The 21,883-nt window shown below is 38.8% G+C and overlaps 1 protein-coding gene across 24 annotated transcripts in view; it reads right to left on the bottom strand.

The window, feature by feature from the left end:
• The window catches only part of Mbnl1 (muscleblind like splicing regulator 1), a 172,599-nt gene that overhangs the window by 74,098 nt on the left and 76,618 nt on the right, over window positions 1-21,883 (bottom strand). Inside the window, exon 2 of one of the 24 annotated variants that reach the window (XM_050147549.1) lies at window positions 8,760-8,988. The exons of the other annotated variants lie outside the window; for them this stretch is intronic. The gene's annotated coding sequence lies outside the window, so the exon portion shown is untranslated. The remainder of the gene's footprint in view (window positions 1-8,759; window positions 8,989-21,883) is intronic. 24 annotated transcript variants of the gene reach the window in all.

Genomic DNA, 21,883 nt, shown 5'->3' with positions numbered 1-21,883 from the left:
AGCAACAAGAGCACAATACAAAAGACTGTGTGCCTGCTTTGTAAGCCCGACCATTTCCAAAGTACTGCCTGTTTCCCTAAGTGCATGTGAGTGGGCTGTGTGATTTTATTGTTCAAGATGGATGACCATGAAAAGTAGGAACTACATAGTTTCGTATTATTAGATAAGTCAGAAATGACAGCCAGCCCCTCTCCTCCAGTTGGTTCCTCTAGTTAGAACAAAGTCAGGAACTTCTCCAGTACAGCGCAGATCAGAGAGCTAGGGTTGTGATCGTGTGTTTGTATCAAGGTCCAACACACGTGTTTTGTTTTTCGTGTTAAAATTCAGTGTTAACGTGTTTTGTTTTTCGTGTTAAAATTCAGTGTTACGTTAAGCTATTCAATAAATTTTTAATATATTTCAATAAGTTTTGTGGCACTTAAAACTGGTTACTTTTCCTAAAACAAGGAAGTGTAAGAGCACACAACTTACTAAATGTGGTCATTTATTTGTTCACCCAAATAAATTTTTACTCATATATACATTTAGCCATTAACACACATTTGGCATATCCAGCCATTTCAGGAAACACTTGTTGACCTAGTACATCCTCCATTCTCTAGTGTTGGTTAAAAATACATTTTTCCATAAGGAGCAGACGGTTCCGTCTTCTGTACCCACCTTCCCTCCCACCGCATTGCTTTCTCACTTAGGAAGTACGTGTGGAATTCTTTAGGACCAAATTTTAAATATCATACGATGTACTTTAATAGAAAATAGTGTTTGAACTCTTCTTTGCTATCTTAAGCAGGTTAAAAATTTACACTACCAATATTAAAAATAATTTTCTTTTCCACTTTAATTTTTTTTTTAAATGAGAAACAGTAAAACTGAGGGGGAAAGACTGGATTCTCAGCCCTCTTCTACGCCTCCATTCACTGGGCATCGCTTTCCTGAGACCTTTCACAAGATACCCAGGTCACTTTCTTCACTAGCCCCATAAAGCTTGAGGAAGCAAGATGGCGCCTCCAGAGAACACAGCCTCCAGGCAGCCCTGTGCAGAACCCAAACTGCCTTAGAAAGCTGAGAACTCACGACAAGTGCAAGCTTTGCTTGCTCTCTTCTCACCTGGCTTCCAGTCTCCTTAGCTAGAAGGCTCCAACTTCCGTTGAAAACTACAAGTATATTAAAACAAGCTTCAGTAGAAACTAATCTGTCTCTAAAAGAATCAATGTATCTTAGCTACTAGCAGAATAACACCTATGAAAAACACGAAACTTAAATGCAATATAGCTTTAAAATGAAGAAAAGTTATCATTTAAATATTATTACAAGGATAATTTCATTCCAATCTGAGGACTTGCAAAATATTAATTTTACAAAGATAGTACCAGTTTTAAAATAATCAAGTCTTGGATATTAGTTTCTTTTGTTTGTGTTTTTTTGTGCTGGGGTTCTAGGTATTGTGTCTAGAGTATTGTGTACACTAAGCAATTGCAATACCACTGTCTAAGCACAACACTTTAAAAAAAATATTTCTCTTTCTTTTTCAGACAAGGCTTCTTGCTAAGTTAATCAGGCTGCTGAATTTGCTCTGTATCCCAAGCAGCTTTGACTTTTCTACCCTGCATTGGTCTCTCACTCAGCTGGGATTGCAGGCCTGTGCTACTAGGCCCAGCTTCAAAATGTTATTGCTGTGGTTTGTTTTCAATGTGACTTTGACCTCAGTAAAAAATATTTGTTTTAGATAATTTTTGTTCCAGAATGGTTCTCAGTCAACTACCTCTGGGCTTAGATGTCTTTTTCAGGGGATCTGTTTCTACGCTGCCATCTTAACAGTATCTGAGTAAAGTTAATGTTTTTTTTTTTTTTGTTGTTGTTGTTGTTGTTACCTGAGTTTGTGAAGTGTTAGGATAATGACAAAGTTGTACTTGCATGTGAGAAACAAGATCAATCATTCATTATCGGACTTTGAAAATGCAAAATACGTTACTTAATTTCTCAGGGTTCAATGCAACAAAAGTCTGTGTACAGGTTGGCCAGACCGTGTCACCATAGCCACTGCACTGAACAGGCCTGAGAGCGCTCATCACAGACTCAGAAACCACTGCGGGAAGCTTTTCTATGTCAGTGTTTTTAATGGTCTCCTTTTTGATCCAACTTTACTTTTTAAAGTAAATGATATTGTGAGCTTCAAACAGAGAAAAAAAAAAAAAAACAACTTTAAAAAATTACTGAACAGCCTTGAGTTCCAGGATAGCTGGGTCTACATAGAGAAAACCTGCCTGAAAAAGAAAGAAAGAAAGAAAGAAAGAAAGAAAGAAAGAAAGAAAGAAAGAAAGAGAGAGAAATAGAGAAAGAAAGAAAGAAAGAAAGAAAGAAAGAAAGAAAGAAAGAAAGAAAGAAAGAAAGAGAAAACAAAAGAAACTACCACTGGAGTTACTCTCTGGAAAACATTGAAATGACTGTATACGCAGTTAGTGATACTCATCAGGCTGATTCCAAATGGCAATAGCAAGTGCAAAATCTATAAAAGAACTCTTCATAGGAAAACGTAGGACAATGCATAGAAAATAAATATGGAATGTTCCAAAACTAATGAATCTAGATTATGTTATATGAAATATCTGAATATTTAGGGTTATCCGAAGGTAGCCACAGGATGTTGCCCAACTATAGTTCACCGTGCAGGACTGCCCTTGAGTAGGCTCGGCGAGGGAAAGGTAACATTTTCCAAAGGGGCACCATACCAAACAACAACAGCCTTGCCAAGGACTTGCTGTGATTTCTGTCTCTGGCTTAGCGCCCTCTCTTCACTCCCCCGTGGCTGTGAGCTCATGCTCCTCACAGATCTGACCCTGCTGACTTCTAGGCTCGATGGATTCTTACTGTGTTCTATTTGCCTTTTCAAACCACTTCCCTCTGATCTCTCTTATTAAACAAGAAGTTAAAGCAGAACAGCAACTTTCTTAGTATTCAGTGTATTTCAGGCATGGCTCAATGCACTTCTAATGTCTATGTAATCCTCAAGGAAACCTGTGGTCTATTATTGTACCCACTGCAGAGACCAGAAATTAGTGTTCCCCAGTGTAACAACATCAGGAACCTTGATGGGTAATGCCACCGTCACATGGCAGATGGAGGGTTTCCGGGATTCTCTGGCTCTGGACCTGATATTCTTAACCACAAGGTTGAACTGGGACATTTCTAATTTTACTAGAAATGGGATAAAATTTCTGGAATTTACATCACGTGATCTAGAAGTTTATATTTAGTTTACAATACTTTCACCCTTAGCACTTTTTTTTTTCCTCTCCAGACAAAATTCTCCTTAGGGAGAGATTTCACTGATCTCATTTACACTGCGTTACCTTATATTTTAAAACAGAGGAAAAAAAGCAAATTAAACTGCCACACACACACACACACACACACACACACACACATTCCATGACAAAGAAATGGGAAGCTGCACCCTATTTATCTAAGTTATTCATGTGTCGAAGATTTTATAATGGGTTTCATTTTTACTAGTTAATATGCACTGCTTCCAAAATATCAATAATTTACCACCTAATTAAAACAAAAACAGCAAGCTGCCAACAGAAACTAAAAGTAGTAAGACACAAAACTTGTATAGCAGAACTGTGTAATTCAAACATCAGCATCAGAAAGGCAAACGAAGAGGCCATACCCAGTCACATTCAAAAATAGTAGCGGCCCAGAGGATCCCCACTTTTTATATAAAAAAAGGTGCACATGAGTTCTAATTTTCTTCCATTCACACTCAATCCTATGATTACCTTTACATCTGTGTTATGTTTTTAGAGCAAAGAATTTTGAAACGTGCTCTGGGTTTAAGTTTGTTCTGATGATATTCTTGAAAGTTCAGCACTACTCTGAATCTTACTGGAGCACTGCCGCAACATATGGTCTTTTTCAAATGAAGACACAAATGTTCATGCAACATTTGCTCATGTGGTTTGATTTTTACTCTCGCCTGATATTTTCTAAACATGCGCTTTACGGGCAACAGCATACACTCCCCAGAATCTGAATACAAGGCGTGAATGCATGTAGCTCAGACACCAGAATGCCTCTTACATAGAGCTGAACTTACTCCTACAGAAGCCAGAGAATGGTCCTACTCCTTCCCCCTTTTGTACATGGCCTCAACTGCTAATCACAGAGTGTGTGACTGAAGCCCAGTGGGCAGGTTAGCAGCCCAAGGGAGCACCAGTTCCTCCTTAGTTTGAGATGAATCAACACGAAGTGTTTGCTTTAATATGGAGCATTTTCCTTTGCTTTTTTTTCTTTTTAGGTCTTCTTGTTTTAATAAAGGATGAGAGACTCTGTTACCATACTGTATCTGTGAATAAACATCAAATGAGCAGTTAGGGTTCTAATACAAAACAAGCATCAAGCTATTCCAATAACCCCCTGCAAACATTTCAGCTTTTTAGAACTATACCCTTTCTCATACACATAACTCCATGACGTTTTTGTTGCAAATTACAATTTCACAATATTGTATGTTTTAAACCATGTTTTGAAAATTTCTTCAAAAAATATTCACCAATGACATATTTCTAATACTTTGCCCCTCCATATTCTGGCATCAAACTGAATTTTTTTTTCAAACTGAATTTTTAATGCTAGGTATATTTTTCAGCATGAAAAACATAAAATGTCGAGGGGTTCCTTTAGTTCTCCCTTCCTCAGCCGCGATGTGTGTGCTCGTGAGTGACTTTGAACACGCTATTCCTATGCTGGCTGCTGTGCAGCACATTTCAGTGCCTACATTTCCTCGGCCAGGCATTGGAAAACTCGACCACGCACCGCTTCCAACCTGCAGCATCTGTCCTCATCTGTCCCTTCATTCCTAGCGATTTGTGGGGCCCCATGCTTCCCATGTCATAGCCTTTCTTTCTAATCACTTTGGCACCATTATATCCTAAAGTTAATCTTTTTACCCATCTTTGTAATAGATTTCCTTTAATCTAATTAAACGTAAGTGTCCACTTTCTCCTAGACACTGTGCTGAGATTATAAATCAATACATAAATCCCTGGTCTTAAGCTTTTCAAATCTAGTAAGAGGTCAAAGAGTAGCAAAAACCTCGTTGAAAAAAATAATGCAACACCTTGAATCCAATACCAGCGGGTAGCATTCAAAGTTAAATCCAGATATTTTAATTTTGATGACTCTCTCTCTCTTCAAGATGCGCCTTCACTGCTAGTTTGGGTTCTCCTTCAAAGAATAAAGAGATAGCCCAGGCTAGCCTCAAACTCGTGATCTTCCTGCCTCTGCCTCCTTCAGCAAATCCTAACAGCATTCACCACCAGAAAGACAATTATCATATGTACTCACTCATAAGTGGTTTTAAAACATAAAGCAAAGAAAACCAGCAAAGAAAACCAGCCTAAAAATCACAATCCCAGAGAACCTAGACAGACCCTAAGAGAGACATACATGATCTAATCTACATGGGAAACAGAAAAAGACAAGATCTCCTGAGTAAATTGGGAGCATGGGGACCATGGGAGAGGGTTGAAAGGGAGGGGAGAGGATGAGAGGGGAGTAGAAAAAAAAAAGTATAGTTCAATAAAATCAATAAAAAAGAATAAAGATAGAATATTCTATCATCTGTGTAGCTTCCATTTCTCTCACTATCTGGGACTCTATCCCACTATCCAGTGTTAGTAGCAAACATTAGGCAAGATGAAAAGAATGTCTTCCCTTCTCCAATTATTTGGGTTCAGTCTTTGATGTCTTTCCCCCTTTTCCACTGTCTGTCTGTGTCATGACAAAGCTCTAATAGGGAACACACTTTAGTCCTTAGACAGTGGAAGGCTGATCTACCTCAGAATGGTTTTCACTAATCAGACATGCCAATTTGATTAAAGACACACTATGCGGTTAAAAAAATGTTTACATCTCAGTCAACAGTTAATAAGAGTCAATAGTTATTGGAGCCTTTAATTTGTATTTGTATCATTTAATGTCTGTGATAATACATGCAATGATTCTTTAATTTTATTATTTTTAACATAATTTATAAGGAAGAGCAGAGGGATTAAGAAACTTGTTTATGATCACAGCTTCTAAACACTGGAAGTGAAATTCTAATTCTCAATGGAAGAGTTCATGTGATTCACTAGACTCAATGGTATTTACTTCTACCTCTGCATTCAACACTTATCATCCATGTATGTGTGTGCGTGCATGTGTGTGTGTATCAGTGGAGAGGGAAGACTAAGGTTCAAGGTCCAGAAAGAGTATAACATTTGTTTTACAGTTTCTGTAGTAGCTTGTGTGCGTGTGCATATGTGAGTGTATCTATTCTAGTTTCATTTACTTTTTTATTCAGAAACACTTGTATTTGAGTTGTGACTCAATCATTTTCCAGCAGTGTGACCTTGGAAAAAAATGACATAGTAACAGCCACACTTTCACCATTTTCTGTATGCTAGCCACTGTGCTAAGTGCTGGCACAAACTGTCTCATTAAATCTTCATAAAAACTCTGACAAGGAGATAATATTATGCATATTTTAGAGAGGGTGAGACTATAGCTGAGAGGAGACTGCAACTAAGCAGCCCAAGGTCACAAAGCCAGATAGCAGCCTAAAATGAACTGGGTGGGGGCTGTGTTGATTCCCCTTGGTAGCACTGAGCTATCCAAAGGATGAGAACAGAAGGCTGGCACTCAATGCTGAAGGTGTTCAAAGAGCAAAAATCTTATAGTCAGCTTTTGTAGCTACAATTTCTGGTGTCAGTCAGGAGTGAGGACCATGGTGGTGGTGGGCTAATGAGCCCTGGGGTGAAGACCATGGTGGGCCAGTGAGCCCTGGGGTGAAGACCATGGTGGGCCAGTGAGCCCCTGGGGTAAAGACCATGGTGGGATATTCAATTTCATAATGTCTTACTTTGCTCCTCCTCACGATCCAATGATAATAGTATCATGTTTCTTTTTTTAAATTTTATTTGATGATTTCATACAGATATAGGTATTATTACCCTTTCCCCTACTCTTCTCTTACCTCTCTCTTATCCCTACCTCAAGTTTCCTATGGAAAAAAAATTAGATGTGATTCAAAGGTAGACAATCAATAAAATATGAAATTAACAAAGAGATCCTTTCAATTCTGTAAAACTGATCAATATGCCTTTAGCGCTATATAAAAATGACTAATAAATAGGAGTGTTTTACAAATCTCTAAAGTATCAGCATGTGGTCATAGCCCTGCATTTATCTTTCCATTCAGCAGCTCTGACAGAGCACAGGTCTGTTCTTTTATTTCTTTTCTACATGGGCATGTCTAATGAAGCTTACAGACTTTGACTTAATTGTTACAGTGAGTAAAATAAATAATAAAAACTTTATATTTGCTTAGTCAACATCTACTGTAAATATCACCACCCCCGACCCCTAGAGGTCTCTACTCCAGGGAAGAAGAAAAAAGGCAGGGATGGACAGTGTTTAAGTTTCAGCACAGCTGAGTTATGCAGAAGCTGGGGTCTGGATCTTATTTTATGAAAATACTTACTATGTTCAAGAATTCATACTCTTCCTGAAATAACTACCATTGGCCATTAATTTACAGGTATTTTCATTAGTTTTGAGAGTTTACATTCTTATATTCATCTGTTATTTCACCCCAAGAGAATCTAAGCTCTCCCTCTGGAAAAATACAGCAAGGGAGGTGCACACAAGGCAAGCTTCAGCATGATGCAATCTCCTAGTCTTGTTCTCCACACCTTGGTCTGTAAATGACTAAATGGGCTGAACACAAACAGAATAGAAACAAATATTATCAAATATATTTTCAGTTCGCAAAGTTAACAGCAAGGATATACTTTTCACTATAGTACTATAATTAGGTTGAACTTTGGTTCTAGCTTAAGAGTATTGATTAAGATATTAGATTTATATTTTTAAAAAGGTTTTGAAAGTTATGAATTGATAGTAATGCTGAAATCAGATCAGTGCCTGTGAGGGCAGAGTGAAGTATGCTAGAAATAAGCTACGTGCAGGCACAGTGCTGTACTTCTGTGTACCTCCTTCCACAGCTCAGAAACAGCAGGACTAGCACCCAATGCAGATCCTGTATGTACTCACAGGTACGTTTCCCTCATTAACTAGACATAGAGGGATAACCCTGAAAACTGCAAACAGGCTCAGGTAGTGGCTCCCACTTGTCCCAGCACTAGAGACTCTGAGGAAGAGTTGGTGTGTGTGTGTGTGTGTGTGTGTGTCACATCAGCGCTGCACTTCCTGCTTTCTAGCTAGAAGAATGGAAGCATGCAACTCGTTTAGTATTTTTTTTGTTTTAAATATTCAATGAAAAGGTAACTAAAATACAGGAATTTTTGATAAAATAGAAGATTTTTATTATTTTATCCATTTGAAATCTCAAAAAACAATCTTACTAAAGACACAAAGAAGACTGTGAGATGGAGAAACAAGATGCTTTAAAATTCCAAACTCAAAACATGAAGTAAAATACTTTCAGGTTTGTTCAATGCCAAAATTTTATATAAATAAAATAAGAATAGAAATAAATAAAATAGAATAGAAAAGCAAAGTTCACACAAAATCACCCTACCCCAAAAATGTTTGCAGTAAGTATTTGTCCATTGAAGGACAAGTTTTGGCTGTGTTAGCAAACAAGAATTCTCTATGTATTCATTACTAAAATCCATTTACGTTAAACCCACAGCTAGAGGTTTTGTTTTCTTTGCATCTGAAATAACTTCCTAGAGAAATCAGAATCTTACCTTTTACATATCTTCTGGAGAAGTTTCCTGGCGTACTCTTAAAATTCTTGAGGTCTATGTCAACAGCCACTCTCTTCCTCCCAAGGCCTTAGGAGTCGGAGAAATCCCAACACCTGCTGCTACCACTGAGTGTCGAAGCTAGGAAAGTTTCAGGGTTTGGACAGTAGGACCACTGAGCCACAGCCAAAGCTCGGGAAGCCTTCGCAAATGGAAGCAAGTGTAGAGGGCTCTGTGGGACCCAACACAGAGCTCAATTGTAGCAGCAGGGGGAGGAATACTCCCCACCCTCACAAGGGTTTAGAGGCAGCCATCCAGGGACCATGGTTCTACCAAGGGGCAGTGCCAAGGAGGTAGAGACATGACCAGCCAGCACAAGACCCTGGGAAGTGAGCAGCAACCAGCACAGAGTTCGGGTAGCAACTGAGAACAATCACCAAGATTCCCACCAGGACACAAGAAGCAATGGAGAATTGCAACAAAATACATGGGGCAGCCATTGACACATCCCACAGAAAGCCATGGATGAAGGGGATAGAGAGCTTGTTCTAGAAAGAAAAGTGAGGGACACATGGAATGGCATGCCTGCGGTACTAATGTTAAAATTCCAAAAGTGGCATAAAACTACTACACCCAGTCATTGCAACCCTCATATCAAATTAATTTATAAATGTTAAAAAAAAACACCCTCAGGAAGTTGGTCCACAGGCAAGAGGTAGAAAGCCAATGCTGTGTAGAATTGGAAGAGAAAATAGGAAGACACAGATTAAACTCAATTAGATTTTTTAAAAACTACTTGAGAGAAATAATTATTTTCTAATTATGTAACATATATTTCATCAACTATATCACTTTCAACCAGATTCAGATGAGTGTGAACAGGGAATTTGACAAAGAGAAGAATCTGATAAAAAAAAAAAAAAAAAAAAAAACAGGCAGGTATTTAAGGAATGTACAGGCTTAAGAAGGGCAAGAGATGAAGCTAAGAAAGACAAGAGAACCAGAGGGGAAAGGCAAATGTGTCAGTTCAGTCCAGTGAACCTCTCATGTCTAAGACTAGGACTGCCCGTACTGCACTGCTCCCAAAGCCTTGAGGAGCCCATGCAAGTTGCTTACTATGTCCACTAGATCATGCAGGAGATAGATCTCAGGCAATTCTGCTTCGGTAAGCAGGATGAAACTTAGAAACTAAGTATAAATGTTGAGAAGATGTTAGTAATACCTATTATATATGAAATGGAAATGACTGTGATAACTTGGGCATTTTCACTTTACAAAATTATGAGCAAATTAACGATGAGCAATACTTTAGACTTGCTTATGGACATCTGGACATAGGTGTGAAAAGACAAAATGATAGCTTTGTGTGTGTAATTCTTCACTTTGGGTATCAACTTCAATTTCAGAGCAACTGGATTGCTAACAATAACCTGTTTGGTTGGTACATAAAAGCTCAAGTAATTTAGTGAATGTTTAAAATAACCTTTTTAAACAAAGTTAATTCCCTTCCCCATACACAGTCAATAATATATTAAATAAGGCTATTTATTAGAGGGAAGGGAAGTTTACCTATGTCTAATAAGTCACCAAGAACCAGATATTGTTATAAAACAAAATAAAATAGAAACAATGCTACCATATAGCCAGCTCTCATTAAGCAATTAGCATGTTAATTTGGAAGAAATTGGGATTTTAAAAAGAGAACAAAGAATCTCAATTTCTGTTTTTAGAAATTTGTTCTGGGGGGGGTTGTGTGTGTGTGTACATAGCATGTGGAGGAGTACATACAAGGAGGGCAGAGGACACCACTGTGAAGTCTTTCTGCCCACCTGTAGTTGGCTATGGGGATGAGCCTGGTCTCCAGGCAATGCACAGCAAATGCCATTTGTACACTAAGATACTGTGACAGCCTTCCATTTCCCTTTAAGAGTCCTATTTCAGTAGGCTTAGATTTTGGAACACGTTTGTTTCAGCACTACTTGCCACAGCCTTTACCATTTACATTTAGTTCTCAAATGTAACTGTTGCAGATCTTAGAAAAATATCTCTTAGGTATCTATTAATATAGGCTAATTAGTCTGGAAAAGGTGTGGTCTACAGACTTAGGGAAAATTTAAAATTAGTATTTCTCCCAAACTATGAAAAAAACACACAAGATGTTAATGGCTGTGTTATTAGTGCCTGATACAAGTCATGAGAAAATGTATCTCTATACCAAAAATGAGTTCTATTTTGAAGGCAGAAAATACTAGTTCATTCAGAGTATTAATGAATAATATAAAAGTAAGACACTATCTGATTAATATAAGCATTATTATACTAATTTGCTTACATAATTCTCTCTACTTGAAAATAATGTTCCTGACAAGACCCATGCACATCAATTTAATTTAAAATCTATAACCTACTAGTATGAATAAAGCAGGTGTGCATTAGAAGTGGAAAGAAAATAGTTACTTTCATCTAAGAAAGCATAACCGTGACTCAAAGGGCAAGAATAAAAGATAAAGAACAGAATAAAAATTCTATGGAAAACTCTATCCCTTTGATTGACTGTCAATCCAGTTTGAGCCTTAGCCTGATCTGTGAGTAAATGGCACCTCTACTTAGGACGCTAACTAAGCAAGCTACAGATCAGGCACTGACGTGTGGAACACCCCTTTCTTAAGCGAGCTCTCAATGTACCTAGCCTCAGAGGTTCTTCTCCCACGGAATCCTGCAATGCTAGCCTATCTCTCAACATCTTAGTTAGCTGCCTTCCCATTTGCCTCACTCACCAGCATCCATCAGCCAACTTCACGCTTCATCTTCAATGGATAGTATACAGTTTCTTTCTGCCACTGAAAAGGATTCACGGTGCTTCCCTTAAACAACACATCCACATCCCGTCTAACTGCTACAGCACTAACAGTTGGGAGCTTCCTGGTCAGCCATTTTCCCATGCCACAGTATTAGCAGTCCTCGGTGGCAGCAGTAGCTGGAATAGTGTCAGGTCCACACCCTACAGGACGCTAGCCAAAGCATTCTTGTTTGCTCCACACCCACACAAACCACCCATGTGTTTGCACTTATCCCACACTAAGAGACAAAACAGGGTGTTTTCCTGCGATCACACTTAAAATCTGTTCTCCAAGCAAGTTACACAAATACTGTTACTATGAGATACTAAGTTTCCAATTCTATAAACGTTGGATCCTAAGGAAACCACACTTACTCTTCCATATTTCCTTTACCCTCCTCTCCCCTAGCAAACAAATTAACTAACCTAAACCTGTTGCTGAAAGAAAGCTACCACATAAAATAATTGCTACCATGAGATTTGGGTCAATTTTAAAATAATACTCTACCTGCCTTCCTGGAATAGAAACACTTTTGCAAAGGCCACCGTTTTCATAACCTGTACAACATTCTAACTACACGGGGAAACATCAGTTCTTGTGATTTTTACAGAACAAGCAATGCTTCTCTGTTTCCATACTTCCTTTCCCATTCTGATGTCATTGATCATTTACTTCCTATTCACTAGAATATGACTGGATAACGTGACCTGTAGAATCATTAACAGGCATTCAAATGATTTGTCTAGAAGTTCAATCATAGAGATACAAAAGATAACAAGATTTATTTCATTGGAATTTAAATAGCTCAAGGGGAAATGAAAAGAGATTAATATATTACTATCACAGGCTTACTAGAGAATTATGAACATGAAAGCCCTATTCTCTGCATAGTAGACAATTATCCTTATTGGTGAATCTGGAAGCCTGTGTGCCAGGACTCTTGGCATGCTTCTCCAGTGCTTGACATCAGCACAGCAAGGTGAATGCCAGGCATAAAGTGCCACCTAGGATCATAACCCTGATAAAGCAGGAAAAATGTTTTTCCTGTGCCACTGTCACCTTCTGCCCATCCTCTTGAGAACTGACTTCTAGAACCCATCAAGAATGGGAGCAAGGGGTGGCAGGTCGGGCCAGAACCACAATGGGAAGAGGACCTGCCAACGTCCACTTCCTTTGGGAATATACAGACAGGAACAGATGTTTGCACAGGTGAACACATTTCTCTAACGTTTTATGGGTTCTCAAATGTTAGACTGTCAAGAACTAACCCAGCTGTCACGTGTTTCTAAACAGATCATCTCTTCGGAAGCCCCACCAAGACAGCGGCATTGTTACCAGCAATGCCCACTCTGCTGGGGGACCACTGCGGTCACTGGTATATCCATTCCCTCTCAGCCTGTGGATTTAATTATGTGAAGACTGAGACAATAATTATGAGTTCACACAGAGCTTAAGAAATTCAAGAGGCACCCCATGAGATACCGGCTGAAGCCCCTGAATACCGAGTAGCCGAAGTGACCGCCCTTGAAGGAGCTGAGGTCACAAGTCTATCAGACCAGGCAGTTCAAATCACGCAGCCAGGTCCCTCAGGGTAAGGCAAAAATAATACAGACACCAAGCAGTTCTTTCACCAGCTGTGAGCCGAAGTCCAGATTTGGGGGGTGGGGGTGGCTTCTACTTGTTCAGTTGAAACTTAGGAAAGCTCGGACCAAAAGAATCCATGATGACTCCAGAAGTACATTCTTGGCATGAAAGCACTTTCCCTTGGTGACGACTCCACCATGAGCTTTAGAAACACAGCCCCTGGGCAGCGTTTACCAACTACTTATTTAAGTGTTTATGTGGGCTCCCTCCAGGTGACACGCCATGTAAGCTTATTTGTTCTCAACTATTTCCAAAATCAAAAGTGTCCATTAAAGGGGATGGACAGTTCTATCTGGTTTCTAGTCCACTCTCTTCTGCCCAGCATCCCTGCACAGTGGTGTTTTATATCAAAGAACGAGCTTGATTTGCTCAGCAATTAATAACAGATTTATGTCTGTCTCAGCCTCCAGTAGGAACACTGGATTTAACACACACACACACAAAAAAAATGCTGTAAAAAAAAAGTATACTCTACCAACTTTTGGTAAGCAAAAAGGATTAAGAGATTTTTGCATAAGATGGATTATAGGATTTATGTGTGGACAGAGTCCAAATAAGAGAGGCCAGGTTGACACTGAACTTATGACATTGCTATCTTACCTCCTGTTCAAATGGTTTTATTACCTTGGCATGATTAAGTGAGAGTTAGGAAGATCCTTCAGTCATTTCTGTTGTCATAGAGCATATATAAATAGGGACAGAGACTTATAAATTATGGTTTGTAACCTATGCAGGGCTCGTGCAATCTGTTTAGTGATTTCTTGTTGATGGCAGGGGCAGTGCGGGTGGTAAGGGTCAAGTGTAAGCACTAGGTATGGAAACATTTCACTCACATGCAAGTATCAGTACAGCCAGCGTTTGCAGATAAATATGCGAGGTACTCTTTATACCCGTCAGCTCTTACTGGGCCCATTCCTTTTACCTAATTCCTTGAATAAGGCTTCTTATGAAAACAAAATATTAATAAACACAAATAGAGGTCACATAGGTCAAACAGGTGAGGTTTCAGTGCACTTCCAGAGTGGATAAACAAAGAGTCACAAATATTTAGTAAGGAGAGATTTGTGTGGGAATGGTGCCCTAAAAGTGAACCACTCTAACTGCGCTACACTCCCCTGAGTCATTTGTCCTTACAATGTGACGCTTTAAATAAAACTGGCTAAAGAGAACCCTCAAGTGACTCAGGATGACTTACTGTGTCCACTCCAGGAAAAGGAAGAGCTTTCAGGGCCTGAGATAGAATTTGTCTTCTACAGTTTAGAAAACAAACATTTCCCTTTCCATTACGCATGGTACAGGGGAAGGCAGGGAAAGTTAGGGTTTTGTGAGCATTTAGCATTTGTACTACCTGGGTATTTCGTGAGACGTTAGCATTTACCTGTGCAAAGTTTGTGCACATGAACAATGAAAAGTACAACTGGCGACAGGACCAGCAGAGCAAACCGGCTCACTGAAGTTTGCATTTCTATGAGTATAATGATACCGAATTATATATCCCTTATAGCAAAATAAAAGAAAAACTAAGATCTTTAATTTAGGTGAGTTTTCTACTTCTATTTTATTACACATCACTAATTTATACTTTTAACTGAGAAAGGGATATTATCCCAAATGGGGCAGATTGTGTCCTGGTATCTAATGAGAAAATACTGAACAGAATTAATAAGAATGACTAAGAGATGGACAAGTGAGAATCACATATCTACTACGTATAGATACACATGCAACACAACAGATGACATCACAAATAACCAAGCAGTATAAGGAAGAGTGTCCCTGCCAATATCCACCTTTCTCATGAGCTAAAAATGCGTCATTCAAGCCAGTGGGTCATACTTGACTAGAGAGTCAAATAAATTAATAGCATGCTATCTGAAGTTTATATTCTTGCATCCAGTTCAGTCCGTTCTCATTACGTGCTTTTGAGGCAAGCATCTTATTATTCCCATTTGACATGTGAGGAGATTCAGCAAAATCCATTTCTTGCACATCCCTACTCCTTTTACTACAAATGGGAAATTAACAGAACCTCATCAACACTCACAAGCAAGCATACAGCTTACTTTTTGGTTTTCAGTTATGGGCTCCGAAGTACCATTGATAAAATATACAGATAATGACTACTAACACTTGTAGGAGGCCACAGAAATGACTCTCAGAATATTTGAATAGCTGTACTTTTTAATTGCACATAACTGAATGTTCTATACAAGCAAAAACTTATTTCAAAGAGTGAACACAATCAAGACACTCAGAGTGCTTCTGTTTGCAAGGAGTATCTGAATGGGACCTCGTGTTGTGAAGGGCTTTCTTTCCCCACAACCAACACAGCAGCCTGAGTTAAGCCAATCAGCTCCACTGAGGAACATCACCAGCCTTTTATTTTATGCTTCCTTAAACTCAAACCTAACCTTTCCCCATTTTTGCTCTATTCCCAGCTTTTGCAAACTTTCTACCTGGGTATTTGGGTCTTTGGTGCTACTGGAATTTCCTGTTTTGGCCACTGTGGCCCCCAAAGGGCTCAAAACTGCATATTAGTCAACACCCCTGCTTAAAATACACTCTCCCTGCCCCGCCTTTTTTTTTTTCCTTCTAGAAGTGACTAATCTTCCTGTTGTTGCACTCTGTCAGCTCTCTGCCTGGTATGCTTTCTGTGTTGTATAACATTTACTTTTGCCAGCTCTTTCTGGAACTCCTATCTCATTGGGGCTAGCCTTCCGGTTAACAGTTTGAAACAGTCTTCATGTTTTAACAAATTTTGTCATCAACTTGTTTGCTATTCTTGTGAAACTATTTTCTCCAGGCAAATTTGCAACTACTATTTGAAGGACATAAATAAATACCCATTTGCAGATCTTTAAAGTTGAATTCAGCTAATCCTTGGTGTTACCAGAGACCATAAACTAGCTTTCTATTTTCCCTCCACCTTTAAAATGTCCACAAAAAGCAACAAATATCACCCCACTTAAAATATCTCTTCACAGTACTTCTCTGTAATATCAAAATATGTCTACACACAATTAATAATTCAATGTAAAAGTTCTATATTGTCTACATTCCTATTGCAAAATAAACTTTATGCCAAGACATTACCTTCTACTTTAACCTTAAGTGATTATAACAGCTGCATTATCGTACTTAAATGTACATAAAAGAACTATTTCTGAACTATAGAAGATATCTAGAAGACATCAAGTATGCAATCACTATTTAATGCATGCTAAAATCCACAGAAGAATTACATTCCCAGGGCTGCTGAGACAGCCAGGCTGGCAAAAGTGCTGGTCTAAGCCTGGTGCCAGCATTTGCTCATGTCTAGTCTACTGAATGGTGGGGGAGAGAGTTGACCCCGCAAAGTAGTTCTCTGATGAATACAGGCATGCCTTGGCATGTCCAACCACACAACACCACACACAAGCAAAAGTAATAAATGAAGTACATTGTTAGACAATTACATTTCTAACAAAACAAAATCATAAATGCCAACCCCAGACTTCCACAGCACATTTTGGATGAATTCTATATATCTACATGCTTATTATTCAACAGTTATCTTAAGAACCCCAAACTTTTCTTTAATATGTACAAAATACATCTTAGAGGAGATGATGAAAAACTAACATTTCATCCTTATTTTCTAAAACTAGACATCCAGTGAAGCTCGCATATAACTACAGAGGGACCTCACAGGATTGTCTCATTTGCATTCGTCTTAGGGGGATTTCCAGTATTCTTGATTTTAATGTTACTTTCAAAATGACTAATTTAAATGAAACAGTCATTTATGTTTCTTTGTGTCAGTGTGATTTACTCAACTCCCAAGGATCTTACTGTCATGATTTTAGATAATAAGGCCAAGAAATTTGAAGTTGGAGATCCTCCTAAAAATGTATGCAGGAAAGGCAAGGTTGTCTGGGCGTTGCTTAATATTAACTGAGGGACGAAGATAATAGAACAAAATAGATGGAGATATTCACTGATGTATCCATGAGTATGTGCCTACAACATGCTGGCTTATTCCTGTATATATAAACACATATACCTATGGGTTATTAAAATGGTTTGCTCTACTTTTGTATATGTTCAAAATTGAAATAATAAAAAAACTCTTACTCCCTGTAACCCCCCCGAATAATAACATTAAAAAAGGACAGGAATTGATAGCTAGGAAAATAATCAAGATGTATTTCTATTTCAGCATCACAGATACAAAAATTGGTTTCTAAGTTGGGCTTGCTATTTACAATCCAGCCTGGACAGCCTAAATCAATGTACTTATATCCATGGGCAAACGTTCACGTGTTTGACAAAGAAATGCCTTCTTGTCTTCCTGGAAAAAAAAAGGTTTTCATGTATTTGAAAATGAATTATCTAAAAAGAAAAATCTATAAAAAATCTAAAATTGCCAAGAGTGGCATTGCTGGGTCCAGGGGTAGGTTGATCCCGAATTTCCTGAGAAACCGCCACACTGCTTTCCAAAGTGGTTGCACAAGTTTGCATTCCCACCAGCAATGGATGAGGGTACCCCTTTCTCCACAACCTCTCCAGCAAAGGCTATCATTGGTGTTTTTGATTTTAGCCATTCTGACAGGTGTAAGATGATATCTCAAAGTTGTTTTGATTTGCATTTCCCTGATCGCTAAGGAGGTTGAGCATAATCTTAAGTGTCTTTTAGCCATTTGAATTTCTTCTGTTGAGAATTCTCTGTTCAGGTCAGTGCCCCATTTTTTTAATAGGGTTAATTAGCATTTTAACGTCTAGTTTCTTGAGTTCTTTATATATTTTGGAGATCAGACCTTTGTCTGTTGCGGGGGTGGTGAAGATCTTCTCCCACTCAGTGGGTTGCCTTTTTGTCTTAGTGACAGTGTCCTTTGCTTTGCAGAAGCTTCTCAGTTTCAGTAGGTCCCATTTATTCAATGTTGCCCTTAATGTCTGTGCTGCTGGGGTTATACATAGGAAGCGATCGCCTGTGCCCATCTGTTGTAGGGTACTTCCCGATCATATGACAGGGGCATTTGTTCAACTATGTTCATAGCAGCATTATTTGTAATAGCCAGAACCTGGAAACAACCTAGATGTCCTTCAATGGAAGAATGGATGAAGAAAGTGTGGAATTTATACACATTAGAATACTACTCAGCAGTAAAAAACAATGACTTCTCGAATTTTGCATGCAAATGGATGGAAATAGAAAACACTATCCTGAGTGAGGTAACCCAGACCCAAAAAGATGAACATGGGATGTACTCACTCATAATTGGTTTCTAGAGATAAATAAAGAACCTTCATCTGGAGATGGATGGAGATACAGACAGAGACCCACACTGGAGCACCGGACTGAGCTCCCAATGTCCCAAGGAGGAGCAGAAGGAGGGATAATATGAGCAAAGAAGTCAGGACCACGAGGGGTGCACCCACCCACGGAGACAGTGGGGCTGATCTATTGTGAGCTCACCAAGGCCAGCTGGACTGCGACTGAAAAAGCATGGGATAAAACCGGACTCTCTGAATATGGCGGACAATGAGGGCTGCTGAGAAGCCAAGGACAATGCCACTGGGTTTTGATCCTACTTCATGTTCTGGCTTTGTGGGAGCCTAGCCAGTTTGGATGTCCACCTTCCTAGACCAGGATGGAGCGGGGAGGACTTTGGACTTTCCACAGGGCAGGGAACCCTGACTGCCCCTCAGATTGGAGAGGGAGGGGGAGGGGAGAGGGGGGAGGGGGAGAGGAGAGGGAGGAGGGGGGAAAACGGAGACAGGGAGGGAAATGGGAGGCGGGGAGGAGGCGGAAAAAAATTTTTTCAATAAAAAATTATATTAAAAAAATAAAAAATAAAAAAAAAATAAAAAATAAATAAATAAATTTTATTTCCCACAAAAAAAATCTAAAATTGTATCTAATGAAACTAGAGTGAGGGAAGAGTAGGGCCAGCTAAGTGCTCACTGTGCAGCAAGACAGTGTACTTACTATTCAGCTCACCCCACTACAAGAGGGGTACTACTATTTCTACATTACAGACCAGGAGCTGAACCACAGAAGGGCTAAGGTAAATGCTGTCACTCAGCTGGAACACGAAATAATAAGCTATGTGTTAAATATCTCTATAATGTGGCGAGAATACATCAAAATAAAATTTTTCATGGCTACTCAGCATAGGCTAATTTTTCTCAAAGAGGCTCTCTGGAGAAGGAGTTGTCCTTGGATTGTAGTGTTTGCCAATTTCCATGGTGTAAATCATCTTTCCACAGCCAATCTTAAGTTGCCAATGACACATCACGGATGAGCAGACAGCCCAGAAGCTCCAGTATACAACATTGGAGAGAGTGAAAGGAAAGGAACGGGCCAGTGGAACAATGAGTAAATAAAAGACAGTTTACAAGTGTTATCGGTGTTGTGTACAGGACCCTACGCAAATATTAATTTTATATTCTAAGCTACTAAGTTCCTAAGGAGAATACTGCGATTCGTTAAAGCAATGAAAATAAACAATTAAGAGATTCTTCAAGAAAATACTTTCTCTTAAAGACATTTGACATTTAAAAAGCATTCTTTGCAGGTGATTAATACACTGTGATTATTACTAAAGGATTTCCTGCTACACTATTCTTATTACTCTATCTGGGGCTCACAAGACGATTTGCTACTTACTGGAGCAGCTGAAAGCAAAAGCAGAGCTAAAAGAAACCATCTGACCTGGGTCAGAAACAGACATTGTAACCAAATACGGAGGGAGGGGTATTTTTGCAGGTCCTACATTTTCAAATTACATGTCAAGTATTGAATGAATACTGAACAATAGGATCAAAGAACAAGACCAATCAAAGGTCTAGACACTTTTACCATAAAACATTTTAACTTATGTACTCTCATGAATAGATGTATATGAAGAACTTTTATCAATATTAATATATTTACACTATAGCATTAAAAGCATTAGTTACACATGAAGAACAGCATTAAATAAGTAAAGGGAAATTTTACAGGTATATTGGAAGGTCAGATTACTAACACATGGATCTCTTATCACTTTGAAGTTCCCTCACTCAATAATCAAGTTAGTTATCGATGAATAAAGTATTATAGATGCGTTTTAAACACAATATTTATCTTTCTCATAGAACTGAATATGATAATAAGAGAGGCAACTAGTGATCAACAAAGTGAAGTGGCCAGTATGTTCCCATTTTCGGCATCTGGCAAGTCCTTTGCTGACTTGTTACTAAATCTGGTTTTCAGAAGCCCGCAGCTGATTTAACAGAATCCAGTGATCAACTGGCTTCTGAGTACAAATGTGACTCTTTACACTGATACACTCATTACATTTATATGAAAGGTGCTTCTGAGCTTCATTAAGTGTCTGTCCGTGCCGCATTTGGTGTTTTCTTCATCTCCCGAGTATGACCCCTAAATTTCATGGGGTCAAGTTAATTATTGATTTGTACTCCTAATGCTTATAAACGCTAAAGCAAAGGTCACAGTTTCAGTTTTCTGCATTAGGGAAAAAAACTCCAAGGTATGATTAAAATTTAAAAAAAATCAATCCATAATATTGCTGTCCAGTTGGTAAAATAATTCAGCTAATTTCTTTACTTAAATCAATGTATTTTACAGTCCAATCCTTCAGATTGAGAACAGGATACACACAGATGAGGACTTTTTATCATAGTGCTATTCCACATTAAATTAAAATACTTTTGACATTTTATGTCCATGGCTATTTTCATATCTTTGACATAGACTTTCAAAACATGGCTTCTTGAATTTTTAGTGAAATATATGACCTAACTGTAAGGACTCTGATTAAATAGTAATTTTAATCTTGGGGATGGAGGAAGGTTTGGGCATTGGTTGAGTTATCTTATTTTGATAGTATTGCATAATCCACTCTACTTTACATTCAACACAAGTCAAGTGGTATTTACCTGCAGCCTCTCCTGCAGTCCTGTGGCTATCAATATTCACAGGGACTAAGGAAGGAATACCCTCACTTTGAAAACTTCCCAGACAGGGAGGGAGTTGAGAACCTCACAACGATACGCAGTAGGAGACCGGGTAGTTTGGCTATGCCTCTCTGAATTTTATGCAGTAAAATGACAATGAAAACGTAACTTTATTTTCTATATTGCTTTCGGGTCTGATCATTCTGTATCCTCTACCCTGAGTGAAACTGTTTCTTCTGCTCTCAGCAGCCCTGAAAAGACATGCATACCAGAAACATTACAGGGACCGAGTAGCTTGTGTGTGTGTGTTCGGGAATATGCTGACACACAAAGACACAGTGACAACAATGACAGTGTTGTCAACTTCCGTCTTCAATAGCCAGTACTGGTGCTTGGTAATACCCCATTTCTTTGTTCCTTTCCTCACATGAGCCTGGCTCAGATTGAATGCTATCCCCTCGTGTCACGCCCTTGCTGGATGCTCAGTCTGAAGAGTCTTTTTGCTCACAGGTGCCATGTTATCAGAAAGACTCATACCAGAATTAAAGCCCTCAGGGGCCGTGCCCTCAGCATTCACTTCAGTGGTGACTGCTTCAAATTCATCTTTTTTATTATCTTCCTCTGGTGCCATAGCTACAGAAATATCCATTTGGGCACTCGTTTCAGAGAATGCAGCTTCAAGTAAGACAGAAAAGTTTTATT

Source organism: Alexandromys fortis, unplaced genomic scaffold (genome assembly GCF_014885135.2).
Source record: "Alexandromys fortis isolate MF-2015 unplaced genomic scaffold, M_Fortis_MF-2015_v1.1 scaffold_53, whole genome shotgun sequence".
In the NCBI taxonomy this organism is placed as follows: Eukaryota; Metazoa; Chordata; class Mammalia; order Rodentia; family Cricetidae; genus Alexandromys; species Alexandromys fortis.
The sequence above is the reverse complement of the archived record's forward strand: the minus strand, read 5'-3'. Positions and strand labels throughout refer to the sequence as shown.